A 12,689-nucleotide genomic window follows, 5' to 3' on the forward strand; every position below is an offset into this window, starting at 1 on the left:
AAAGTGATAGCATGGTTCATCAAGGTAGTTGTTTGTGGTGAGACCAGGGACAATCTCAATACAATCCTTCAGGACATTTCCTTGTAGTTCTTCTTGAAATTCTGTAAGTGGCAGATTCAAAAAACAAGACACCTCCTTGTCCGTCAGTGAATTAAAATCCATTTCCATATCCTCTCTCCCCTAACTTTCCATAGCAGCCCAGCTCCCCTAGGATTCCATCCTTTGTTTTCTGCACTCTCAGAACATATGCATGCACAAGATCCTATCTGGAATTGCTCCTCTTATATCACTGCTCCAACTTCCCTTAAGATTTCACAGGAGCTTTGTCATTTGGCCAAAAGCTTGCAAACCAAAATTTCCTGAAATATAAAGTCCAATAGTTCTAGCTTAAGTTACATAGTGGGTCTTCTGCTTTCCCTGGGCCTCTTTGAGATGTCTCAAGCAGTAGATCTCTCATTTCTGCCAACTGGTCTAATCTATACTGTGTAATTAGCCACGCCCTTCAATTGTTTTGGCTTCAGTTTCCCTGCTTTTTACCCAGATGTCTAGGGGGTCTTCACTTTTGGTCAGAACAGAGCTCAAACAGTGGAAAAACAAAACAAAACCATTTACTCTTGCTGCACTTCCCTCTAGGCAAACAACAAAAATAAGAGCCACTGATCTTAGTTTGGCCCTGTAGTATTAATAAACTTCTAAAAAATCCATCTCAACACCTGCTCAAATCTTGCTTTAAGAGCATCAGATTGTGGATCGTGGATTGGTTTTGTCCTGCTGACATGTAATTACCAATATAGCTGTTGCATAATTGGAGATATAAAATTGGACCTCTGATCAGTTATAATCTCTTCAGAAAAGTGATCCAGTATATTTTGGCTGTTTCAGAGGATTGGTGTCCCATTTACTGTAAACAAATAAGAGGTGCATGGTAACTTTTCATGCTATAGGTTACCTTCTGGCATTCAGGACAGATTTTGAAACATTTCTTAAGTTGCAAAAGGTAATAGAAGCTTGTATAGAAAGCAAGTTCTACCTGTCCCTTAGGGCTAACCTAGGCTAAACACTGGGGATCTCTTGCATATGCTCAGAAAACCTTTCCTTTGAGGTCCACGCCACATAGAGAAATACAGTTTCTCCTTGTCAGGAATTTATTCCCTTCCTCTCCTTCTACTTTGGGTTGCAAATTTAGCTGATGGGAGGAATTGTCTTCTCTTCATGGAGTGTGGGGGGGAGAGAAGCAATCAACAAAATATTTTGTCCTCTGGTGTTCTACAATCCTTTGTCTACTGTTGATGGGCTCTCTGTTAGGCAGGACCTAACACCTTCTGTTGGAAGCCAGCATTTCACACTAATTCATATTTCTTTCCTGTCTGATGATTTACACAGTTATGGAAGCTTACAATGCAAATGCTCAGATATTACATTACAATATGGGTTACAGACCTTATAAGTGAGATTAATGCCTACAGCAATTTACAAACATTCCATAGCGTGTAAACACTAAGCACTTTTTTTTTTAATAACTGTATTGCCTATTTTAACAATACTAACACACAGGTGAGCCAGACTAATTCCAGCTATGTATTTGTCAGTGTTCAGTTGAGACACAGGGGCCTTGGCATAAGCTGGCACCTGGTTTGCCAGAGCCACACAGTCCATAAACCTGCCACTTCCAACTCCTCTTCCCTTAGCAGTCTTAATTTCCTTCTCCTTTATGCTTCATCCTTCTCTATTGCATCCCACTTTCGTGGGTCTTTTCCACTTCCCACAAAAGATCCTGGTCCAATTCAATGAAGGACATCCTTCTTCCCTTATTGTCACACAAGATATTGGTGTTTTCCTAAGTCAATTCACTAGGATGTGGTGATCTTGGCCTCATACCAAGTTATATGGGAGGCCTGGCACCATAATTTAAATGCTGCATAATATGCCACAGAAAGCTCACTTTTGTATATTAAGTGCCACCACATAGTAAGGAAAATTCTCCAGTCCCCATATACACAATTTAAAAAAAAATAATTTTAGATGATTTAGATCCTTTACGGAGATCTATTGACTATAAACAAGAGTTTGGGATCTTCCAGTAACCAGGAATCTCTTACCAGCTGGACATTCAGTATCACAAAGCATTTCTGGGTGATATACCCAAATGATTGGTGTCAAGCTCCTCCTATGAACACAATATAAGTTCCTATGAGCAGAACAAGCACCAGTTTAAAGTCTCATTTGATCACAATAAAAAGTCAAATGAAGGTTTCCCTTTCTCCCACCTTGGTTTCAGCTAGCTACACATCACCACTTTTCTTTTTGGACAATTCCAGTCCCATATTCTCACCACTCTTGTTGCCTCTGAAGTTTCAGATGGATTCTAAACAGTCTTTGGTGACAACAAAACTTGGTATTCTAAATAGGTCTCTACTGCAGACTTGCCATTTCTGTGCTGTTTTTTATTAGTCATTCTCACATTCAGGTACCAACATCTCTCCCCAGTATAATCAGGAACTGCTCTCTGATCACCATACTGAGAATGTGATCTTTGTTCCACTGTTTGGCCCACATCCTTCTAAGGTAATAAGATACGCCAGGGTTTCAGTGGGTGCTTTGCCTGATGGTATGCTCAGACTATTGGCACTATGTTTCTTCACTAATTTCTCATCTTCACAGAAGAGCTATTTTCTCTTCTGCACAATTATTCACCAAATACCTACTCATGGGCTTCTGAAGCCTTCCCTGCCACCTGGGGTACTAGGTAAATAGTTCATCCATCCTGCAACAGTTCACATGATATTGCCCTGCACCCTGGTGAAGACTTGTTCACTATTCTCCCCTTCCACATACTGAAGTAATTTTAACTTTCTTCCTACCATCCTCTTAGTGGACTCCCTTTACCTTTCAAACTGCTTCCCTATGTAGAGGTTTGGTCTGGAACTGCATGCTGCTGTATCCCTGGGCCTGGAGGTGAAGGGAGGGAATGTCTAGCACAGTTCTTTTCCTCAGGATTCTCTCAGATCTAGCCAAACGCAGGAATATTTTCAGCTCCCTACCTGCAGTCCCCAAAACTCAATCCTTTCTGCTACCAATTCAAGAAATGCTGGAAGAGCAGTGGATGCCTGTTCTGTCAGGGAAGTATTTTTCTGAACAGTCCTCGTTCCATTCCAGTCCCAGGAGCGGAGTGACTTTGGGCATCCTCCTCTAAACTAATGTTTGGAATCTTCCTTTCCTCCTCCTCGAAAAATACGAGTTCTTCCAACCAGAATCCAGCACCTCCCATTCTGTTGTCTTGTCTCCAGATTCCCCACAGACACATCCCACTCTGGCAATCACTTGTGATATGACCACAGAGGAGCATCAGGGTGCCCCAGTCCACCTCAGAAGTGTAGGACAAAAGGTACTCAGTACAGAGGGATTTTTTATTAAAGCCAGTGTGTTTATCACACTACAAGACACAAAAAATAACAAGCAAACGTCAGTCCTTCAAAATATCAGATTCCATCAGTACTACAATTCAGCAGTTGCTTGAGACCAAAGAGCTATCTTGGAAGGTGATCCTTTCTACCTCTACCCATTCTTCCCACTGGTTCTTCCCCCACCCCCAGATGACATTCAGTTAAACAGCTGCCTTCTTCACCTGTCTTTCATTCAACTGAGGGAGGTGAGTCTGTATTTCAAGGGTCTGAGGCTCCTCCTTTTTCCAGAATGCTTTGTCATAAGAGTGACAACAAGCTCTCTCCACTCTGGTAATAGCAGCATAGCTCAACAAGCTTCAATCCTTCCTCTCTGCTGCAATGGATAGCTTACTCTCCACTTTTCCCTGAGTTCACCCTTCATGTAAGATGGTCCTCCATCTCCACCTTTATCCTTTCCCCAAACTGAGTACTCCCATTCATTCTATCACAGGAGAAAGGGGAGTCTCTGATCCATCCCTAGCTAGTCTTGGGACTACAATAAAACACAAATGGAGAAAACAGGTCTTGCTTGTTCTTAAACACTGATGTGCTCCTCCCTAAGTCCGTTTCTTTATTCCCCACTGATTGCATGCCCTGTCACATGATATTGAACCAATGGTCTGTTTTCAGTTAGTTACTTTGATCCAGCTCCAGCGTAACAGAGTGGAATCTGGCTGTTGTGGTCATGGGTGTGCAATATTGTTACTAGAGTTGGTCTGACATCTATTGGACCAAAAAATATTAGGAAATGTGTCTATTAAGTGAGCAAAATATTATTACTATATGGAATGCAAGCTTCATTAAGGGAAGCAATAACTGAGCTGCCATAGTTATGTAGCTTCTTAATGGTGTAAACCTATGTCATCCAGCACTAATTGTTAGTCAAGTTACCATTCATAGTGGTAAATAAAGGCATTTCTTAGGATCCCATTGGCATCAAGAGGAAGACTAGTGAATGGCTGGGAATCAACTATTTTAATTGGGGGAGGAGGCAGACAATTGTGTTATGCAAGAAGCCATTTAAATGTTTTGAGCTCTTTATACAAAATAGTCAATATTAAGCACTCATGTCATGGTGATGGTCATGGTATAAGGGCACAGATAGATCTAATTGTGTATTCAAAACAATTTTTGCTTCTTGAATAAAGAGACATTTCCACAATAGCATCCTGTAATTGCACATAAGATCATTTAAGATCTCAGTGAATGATTGTATTGAGGTAAAGATGAAAGTTTTTATTGTATTTTATTCATTTTCAGATTTAAATCCCCTGCTTTCAGGCCATTTGCAGATCAATGAAAAAAAAGCAGGTCAGGAGTCAATAACAGTTTTGCCAATCAATGTTGTTCTAGAGACTAAATTCTTTCATCGGGGGTCTGTTTTCTGAGACTGTGCAGCTTCTGCAGAAGCACCTGCCATCAAATGCGTGCACATGCACAGTGCACTTCCATTAAAGCAAAATAGAAATCTTTCACATTAGCTGATTTTTCAAGAAAACAATTCACTTGGAATGTCTTTAATGGTATGGGGGGAAATGATTACCACAGAGATCTGTAAGTAGGTTCCTCTCAAATTAGATAATTTATAAATAAGAATATTCTATCATATAGCTTGACCATTTGTGCTGAATTTAGCTCCATTTTTGGTTAGCAAATTAGTCTCAGTTCAGGGACTATTATCTTTGAATGTATTTTTATTTGTAAATATTGGTTTAATAGTCTGGACAAAGTGTTCAGACTGACAAGCACTTCACTCATGTTTGTGTTGTGTGTTTAACTCATCTGGAACCCCATTCCTCAATTTTAGTGAAAGAACGTGGGAATGGAGTGATAATTAAAACGGTGAGTAGGAAACTGGTACTTTTGATCTCCAGTAGATTAATGTCCCACAGAGGAAAGGATGAAGTGATTCAAGTTGGATGTCTCCAAAATGGTGGTCACCTGAGATCTCATGTGGAGTACATACTGGCATGGTATATCCTATATGGACACTGTAGTAATGAAGCTGGGTCCAAGAATCCCTCCTGCTATATCCTTTTCAAATATGCATGTGGAGTGTGTGGTTCTTTTGCAGCAGGCTCTTTGCATCTACTTAAATTCTTTTGGGATTCCTGTGTGTTGATTTTTGATTAATTTTCATCTTCCTATGCACTTGGGATAATGATTATCAGTGGTATCAGCCCTGATTGTCCCTCAGTGAGTGCTGCTATATGCCCTATGTTTGTGCACTTTAAACATGGCCTGGACCTGCTTGGGAAATGGATATTAGACTTTAAGTTCCCAGCACTTCTGGTGGCATTGGCAGATTCAACCAACTGTTGGTTTAGGTTTATAGCCAACAGTCTTATTTTTAAAAACTTTTCAGAGAAGGAAGTTAATGGCTGCTATAACTCAGATATTTGTTCAACTAATTTCTGACTTCCTTTACACTAAATCCTTGTCACAGCACAACTTGGTGTCCTTATCACAGTCCAAGGAAGAAATACCACTCACATGTTGTGTTTGCCTCAGATATAGTCTCAGAACTGTGCAGATGTCTCTTTGTTGAGTCTAATTCAGTTGGATGCTTCTCTTCTTCCATTCTGAGCAACATAGCAAACTGGAGAACGATGGTGTGTTAGTTTTATTTTGTTCCGGTTGGAGGGTACGAATCAGATCCTGATCTCAATGCCCAGAGTCTGCAGAACTGTTTAAGTAGTAGCTCATCTCATTCTGTAGAGGGAATACTCCCTCTTGCAGTAACTTTATTAAGACCTGCAAGTCTCTATACCTTTGAGCACAGGATTCTGGTAGACGTTATCCAGCTTATCATAGGTGAGAACCTAAAGTGAGATTAGCAGTCTTATCTCCCTGGGGTGGAGTTATGGCATTAAGCACTGCATCAGTGCTACAGTCCACAACCTGCAGAAAGTTCTGGACACCACTGTTCAGATTACTATTAGGTTGTTGCTCTGATGGATTCTGTGTCTGAAGAACCAAATTCTTAAAAGTGCTCAGCCCTTCAAAAGCCCTTCAAATTTGGCCCCAAATAATTTCCTGGTGTTATTTTTGTCCCCCTATGAAATTGCTGCAGTTACCAGAGGAATGCCAGATGATAGAGCTGGTTGGAAAAACTTCAGAACCATTTTCCAGAGAATGCAGTTCTGTCAAAATCTCAATGCTTTGTGAAATCATGTCAATTTTAGGAAAATGTCATTTTGGAGAAAAAAGGTCCAATCATTTTGACATTTTCTGAATAAAGACTTTCGATTTTTCTTTTGAGAAAAACTGTGCATTCCATTTTTAATTTTGTATGATATATTATAATAAAATAAAGTTGCAGGCCAAACAAAGTGTTTTTGTCAAATGACAGCAGTAAAAGCATCTTGAGAACTGTCCCCAGTTCTACAGTTTGTGGCACTGGCCCTAAAAGGGACCCCATTCCAGGATGTCTCTTGTGCTGATTGTGACTTAGAACATGAGCCTCTGATTCCTCATTTTGTCTACTTTCATTAAAAAATGTGATATACCCAAACCAAAATTTGGGGGTCGGGGGTTGGAGAATTTTCTTTTGCAGAGAATTTCAGGTTTTGTTCAGAATAGTAAAACACATTTTGAAATCTCAAAATCCTCTGTGAAATGGAGTTTCTGCTCTCTACAAAGGTCTGCTATGTGATCATGAATAAGCAAGGAAGTGTTCCATGAGCTAGTCTATTAAGCTGAAGTCCCTCCTTACAAACACTGGAGAAACCTTGATATAATTTACAGGGACTAGCTCCGATAATAGCATGCAAAGTCAGACCGATGATGGAAAGAGAGGCGTAAGTGACATTTTATAGTAAAGCATGCTGAAAGTTACAAGTCACATTATTTAAATGAAAATATGTTATGCTATTAAGACTGTTTGGAACTGCTGCCTTACGTCTACCTGTTAAATCCTGTAGCAGCAACAATGCTGGAAGACAGGCAGCACAGAGTTGTTGATGCCTCTTTTTCAGCCTCTGCAAAGGCAATTGGAGCAGCAGTGCTGCACAGTAGCCTCTTAAATCAGTTATCTTAAATGAGGAGACGTGCAGAGCTGCTAAGCAGCATCTCATCCAAGATATTCTTTTGAAATCTGGGTTCTGCTTCTTGTCAGTTAGGAGAGCACAGGAGAATTTAGGTTCTTGATTTTCAAGCTTGACTATCTATAACAATTATGGGGTAGTATTACACAGTGTGCCATTATCAATAAAATGTTAGTCATGTGTGGGTGCATGAAAACATTTTCTTTACCATATGGTATACTAGGGAAATAATTGTCAAATGACAGAAGCTCACTAATATTAATGCCAAATACATATATAATACTGTCGACTTGTTAACTGCCTACATTTTCCTATTTTTAAGATACACAAATGAATATAGTTTGAAAACATAGATTCTAGAATAGGTCTCATATTGGAGGCTTTAAAGAAGCAAAATATTCCAAATACAAAACAACAACAATTTATCCTCGTACCACAACCAGTAATGATTTGGATCACAATGAAGACAGGCAAAGGGCATCGGTTCATATCTGAATAAACCCATCATTTCCCTATTTAAAGTTAAATGATAAGATGCAGGAGTTTTCAGTTACCAATTTGAAACGTCTCTTCTTGGGGCTGCTATTTTCTTAGGAACTGACATCTTCAGTGTCCAGGGCAGAAATAGATTTTTGGCTTTGTTGAGAAGCAATTCTAATGTATACTACAGGTCTTTAAGTTTGAAGACTAAAAAGTGAAATCACTTAGTAGGGATGAAATATCTTTTAGAACTAGAGAACACAAAGACTAGAACACTAAGGGCAAGAGTATTTTGTCTTTCAAATTTTCTTGCTGGTTGGTAGAAGGTAGCTTTATAAAAAATTACTCTGATGTGAAACTAATTTAAGAAAGAATGAATACTGAAAATGATTATAGTACTTTAGATTGCCATTAACCAGATTTTACACCTGTAACATTCATGTACTTTGACAAGCTATGGATTATTCTCAAGCATTATATTAAGAACAGCAACCACCAGTAGTTGCTTTCTTGATATTTTTCAGTCAGTAGAGGCACAGTCATTATTACTAAACAAATCAGAATTTAAATTCACATTTGATGTTTGCTACATTCATACTTTACAATTATTTGAATCTGAACCCACCACCATGTTATTTTACTGCAAAATGTTTTAGGAGAGTAACTTGAGCATGATAGGACCTGTTATCTCCCAGATACCTAATGAGAGCTCATCCTTTCTAGATCCATGAATGGAAGGGGCCCCTCTATGTGAGGATCTTCTCACACTTGTACAGGTGCCTCCACAGCACCTCAAATCCACAGCATCCCAATCTCCATCCAGACCCGGTTGAGGGAGGCTACCCAGGGTGCTGAAATGAAGACTGGGTGAGCTAAGCAGGAAGAACCAGAACCAGGGAGGAGAGGGCATACATTGTCTCCACTCCAGGCCTAATGATAAAAGTCCATGTCACGGAGCTGGTGTCAAGGCAAGAGGCCTCTGCTGGGATTGCCCTGGTCTCCCACAAAGCCATGGAGGTCCATTAGATTTGGGCGGTGGTCTGTGTAGCCTGTTTTCTAGTAGGGGAAGAACTCCTGCCCCACAAAGGCGGACTCGGTGATGTGGCACTGTTTTCTTTACTCAGGGTAGTAGTGGAGTTTCATTAATTAAATTAGGAAAGGAAACTACTTGGGACCCAAATCTCCCAAGTTTAAATTTGAGAGAGGATATGTGGATAATGACGCATTGTGGATATTTGGGTGCATAGAAATATAGTACTAGATATGAGACCAAATCGTAGGGTTTGAACTGTTCAAGTTAGTTCAGTTCTGGGGTTTGATTCAGATCCAGCACTAATGTTTATGAAGGGCCCAAATTGGAAGACACTGAGTATACCACTTAATACCATGAGTAGTTTTATTGACTTGTAGCCTCAACTTAAGAGAGTGAGCAAACCTAGAATTAGAGGATGTTGGTTATTTACTTTGAGAAAAAGAAGAAATGAACACTTAAAATCAGCAGCAACATTGTACTTTTGTTGCATTGGAATGAGTTGGATAGTTTAAAATGTTTTTTTCACCCCAGAAAAGATGTAGATATATTTCTGTTTCTAAATAAATTTAGATGTACACTTTAGTACATAGGGCTCTTTTTGGTCAGAAAACGTAGATTCTTGCAAACTGGTTCAGTTGATGAAATGACAAACTAACTCTCTCTCTCAGATTGAAATTCTTTTGAAAAAAGAATGACAATTGTCAAAAACATCCTGTTTTGACATTTTTTTATTTTTTCTATTCAAAACAGTTTTCTATTCAAAACATATAGTACACTTATACTAAAAAAATGAAAACAAAACAACACATTAGGAAATTATTGATGTGAAATATTTTGAGTGATCTGATCCAAACAAAATGTTCAGATTACAGGTTTGCAAAAAAATTTTAGATTTTGATTTTTAATTGCAGTTCAGAATGGAAAAAAAAAAATCTGAAATCTCAAAAACTCTGGTGGATTGTGAAATTCATTTTCTGCCTAGCTCTATAGATATTTCCCCTAATGAGAAACCAACCTGCAAGGCCATTAAATGGCTGCTACCACTTAGCAAAGAGGCAATGGTATACATTCTATTCAGCTAATAGAAAGTTGCACAGTAGATTGTAAGTCCCCAGGGTAGAAATCTTAGTTTAATTCATAGCTGTAAACTGCCATACACAACTGTGCCACCTCATCTATAGTAAATAAATAAATAAAACAACCTTAAAGCAATAGGTGTGTTGTTTAAACCCAGAAAAGAAGGAAATGCAGTTGTAATTTGGCAATGTTTGAGTGGCACGTCATTGTGGTTGAATGTGGAGGTTAAAATCTAACTTTCTTTACTTTGAAAGGTTGAGTTGCATAATATTTTAAATTAATTTTAGTCTAAGTGGTTTAACTCAACAGTACTTAAGTTAAAACTGCACACACCCTATCCAAATATATTATGATTTCTCTATTGCTGCCCAATTGTGAAAGTAAAAAACAAAACAAAGAAAACAGGAGTGAAATAAAGATTACTGAACTAACAGAAGCTGTGTTCTTATTGTAAATATCACCTAGTATGTCAGAAGTGAAATAATTTTTTTTAAATACAAAAAGTTGGATGTAGTTAACTAACCTCAGCAATTAAAACTGTAGTGAGAATGTATGAGATAACTGGAGAAGGTAGAGAAAACACTTAAATATATGCAGACGTAAGAACTCAGTATGAGACAAGAAATAAGAAAAGCTGCAGTACTAAGATCTGGTGCATTCTGAATGAATACAAGTACAGAAGATTTACAGCAAGCAGACGTCTGGAGATAGAGAAGGGGACAATATTGATGTTGTGGTCAAAATGTTTGTGGAGTCTTGTCCTCTGCAGAAAAATAGCACGTTTGAGTGCCACATGTTCAACATTTACAAAAGGTCATATGCAGTCCTTGATCTGCACTCATAACTCCCACTGACATAACTGAGAGTTGTACCGTATATCCAAGGTACTATATGACCACAAAAGTACATAAAACATTTGACAAATTTATGAGATCAGATACCTTCCCATAAACTACTAATATGAAAATTCATGGAAAGTTTAATTCTGTGGTAATAAAAAAAAAGGATTATAAATGCTGAGACAAGACACTGATTATTGTAGATGACCATAATCTGATCCAACAAAAGAGTTTTAATAGAAAGAAAGATTATCAAGTACACTGTATAGGATAACAGGGACAGTCTAACGCCACAGTGCATGGGAGCTCTGGTCAAAGATTAAACAGCACGCTCTATTAAAGAGAATTCAATTTCTGACCACATAAACAAGCATTTGAATACAGGTTGTGAGGCAGATAAGCTTGCATATAAAATTGAATCCTGTAACAGGGAGGCTTGTCCTTAAGGGCTGAAGGGCCTAGGGCTAGTCAGCTCTGCTTACAAAGGAACCACACCTGGATTGGATCAGGTGGTTCACTACAGAACCTGCAAGTAGCTTTAGTGAAGAAGGGTTGTGAGAGTTGCTGAGACTTCCAGAGACAGAAAGCCTGGCAGTGAGCTGGGGAAGAAAGACCCCGGAGGACAGTACCTAAGATCAGCAGGGTGGTAGTTATGCTGTTTTTTCAGTTTTGCTTTGCTGTATTGGGAAAATGAAAAAGAAATAAAAATCTGGCTAGGAAGGCCTTTGAGACTTTTTGGTGGGAATTTAATGGGAGAGCCCTGAAAAGTGGAGTTGTTATCAGGGCCTTGCAAAGGCATCCTTGGCCACAAGGGGGTACTCAAGAGGCAGCCGATACTACTAGAAACTCCAAAATTGTGTGTTTAGAAAAAATGCTGATCAAAGTTGAACGGCTGAATACCAAAATATAAAGGCAAAGTTTAAAGCATCTGTCTGTAAAATAGGAACAGCCACTCGAGATACATGGCTGAGTGAATGTATGATTTGTGGGATTTTTCCAGTTCCAACTTCTTGCTAGTGTTGCATTTTATTGCAAATTCTGTTTGAGTCAGGACTTTACGATGGTTGAGATAGTGTCTATGGTCTGACCCTTGACCTTAACTGTCTAAAAATATCTATGGACCTGCTGACTGGCCAGATATATATTTTTGAATAATGGATTTACGAAGCCCAAAATTACTGGAATAAGGAGGTTCTTTGTTTGCATAAAGGTGACCTATCAAGACCCAACCAGGTGATGCCAGTGACCCCCAAAAGGACAGTACTCCATTTTGATTCACCAAAAAGCTCCAGAAAGGAGTTCAGAAGGGGAAGAAGCAGTTAGGCCATGACCTTCGAAACCTGAAGTAAAGGAAGAATCCTTGCTGCTCACTTGAGGCTTGCTTGCCTGCGATGATTGCGGCTGTGGCTGTTGGCCTCTGGATAAGAAATACCACCATGGCTGACAAAGAAGCCTGTGCTTCCTCTGCCCTCCTAGCTGGCCATTGAGGGATAGGAGTCCAGGAGCATGCAACATCTAAGGTTCAGCATGCACCAGCAAGTAATCTTTATTCAACTATCCTTATTCAGGATGGTTGTCATGATGCTTTTGGTTTTATATGGCAGCTTCCCGAAGCCAAATGAAACCATAAGCGTCATGACAACCATCCTGAATAAGGATCAACTTTGAGTTTTGTTTTCCAATTTTTATTATTAATGGGGTGCCTATACCTGAACATTCTTGCACTTATTTTTAACTTCAGAGGAGGGCTGGTCCTGAGAGAGTGTTGTTA

This window comes from Emydura macquarii, unplaced genomic scaffold (genome assembly GCF_026122565.2).
Source record: "Emydura macquarii macquarii isolate MOO-44397 ecotype Brisbane River unplaced genomic scaffold, CSIRO-AGI_Emac_v2 contig_2481, whole genome shotgun sequence".
Taxonomy (NCBI): domain Eukaryota; kingdom Metazoa; phylum Chordata; order Testudines; family Chelidae; genus Emydura; species Emydura macquarii.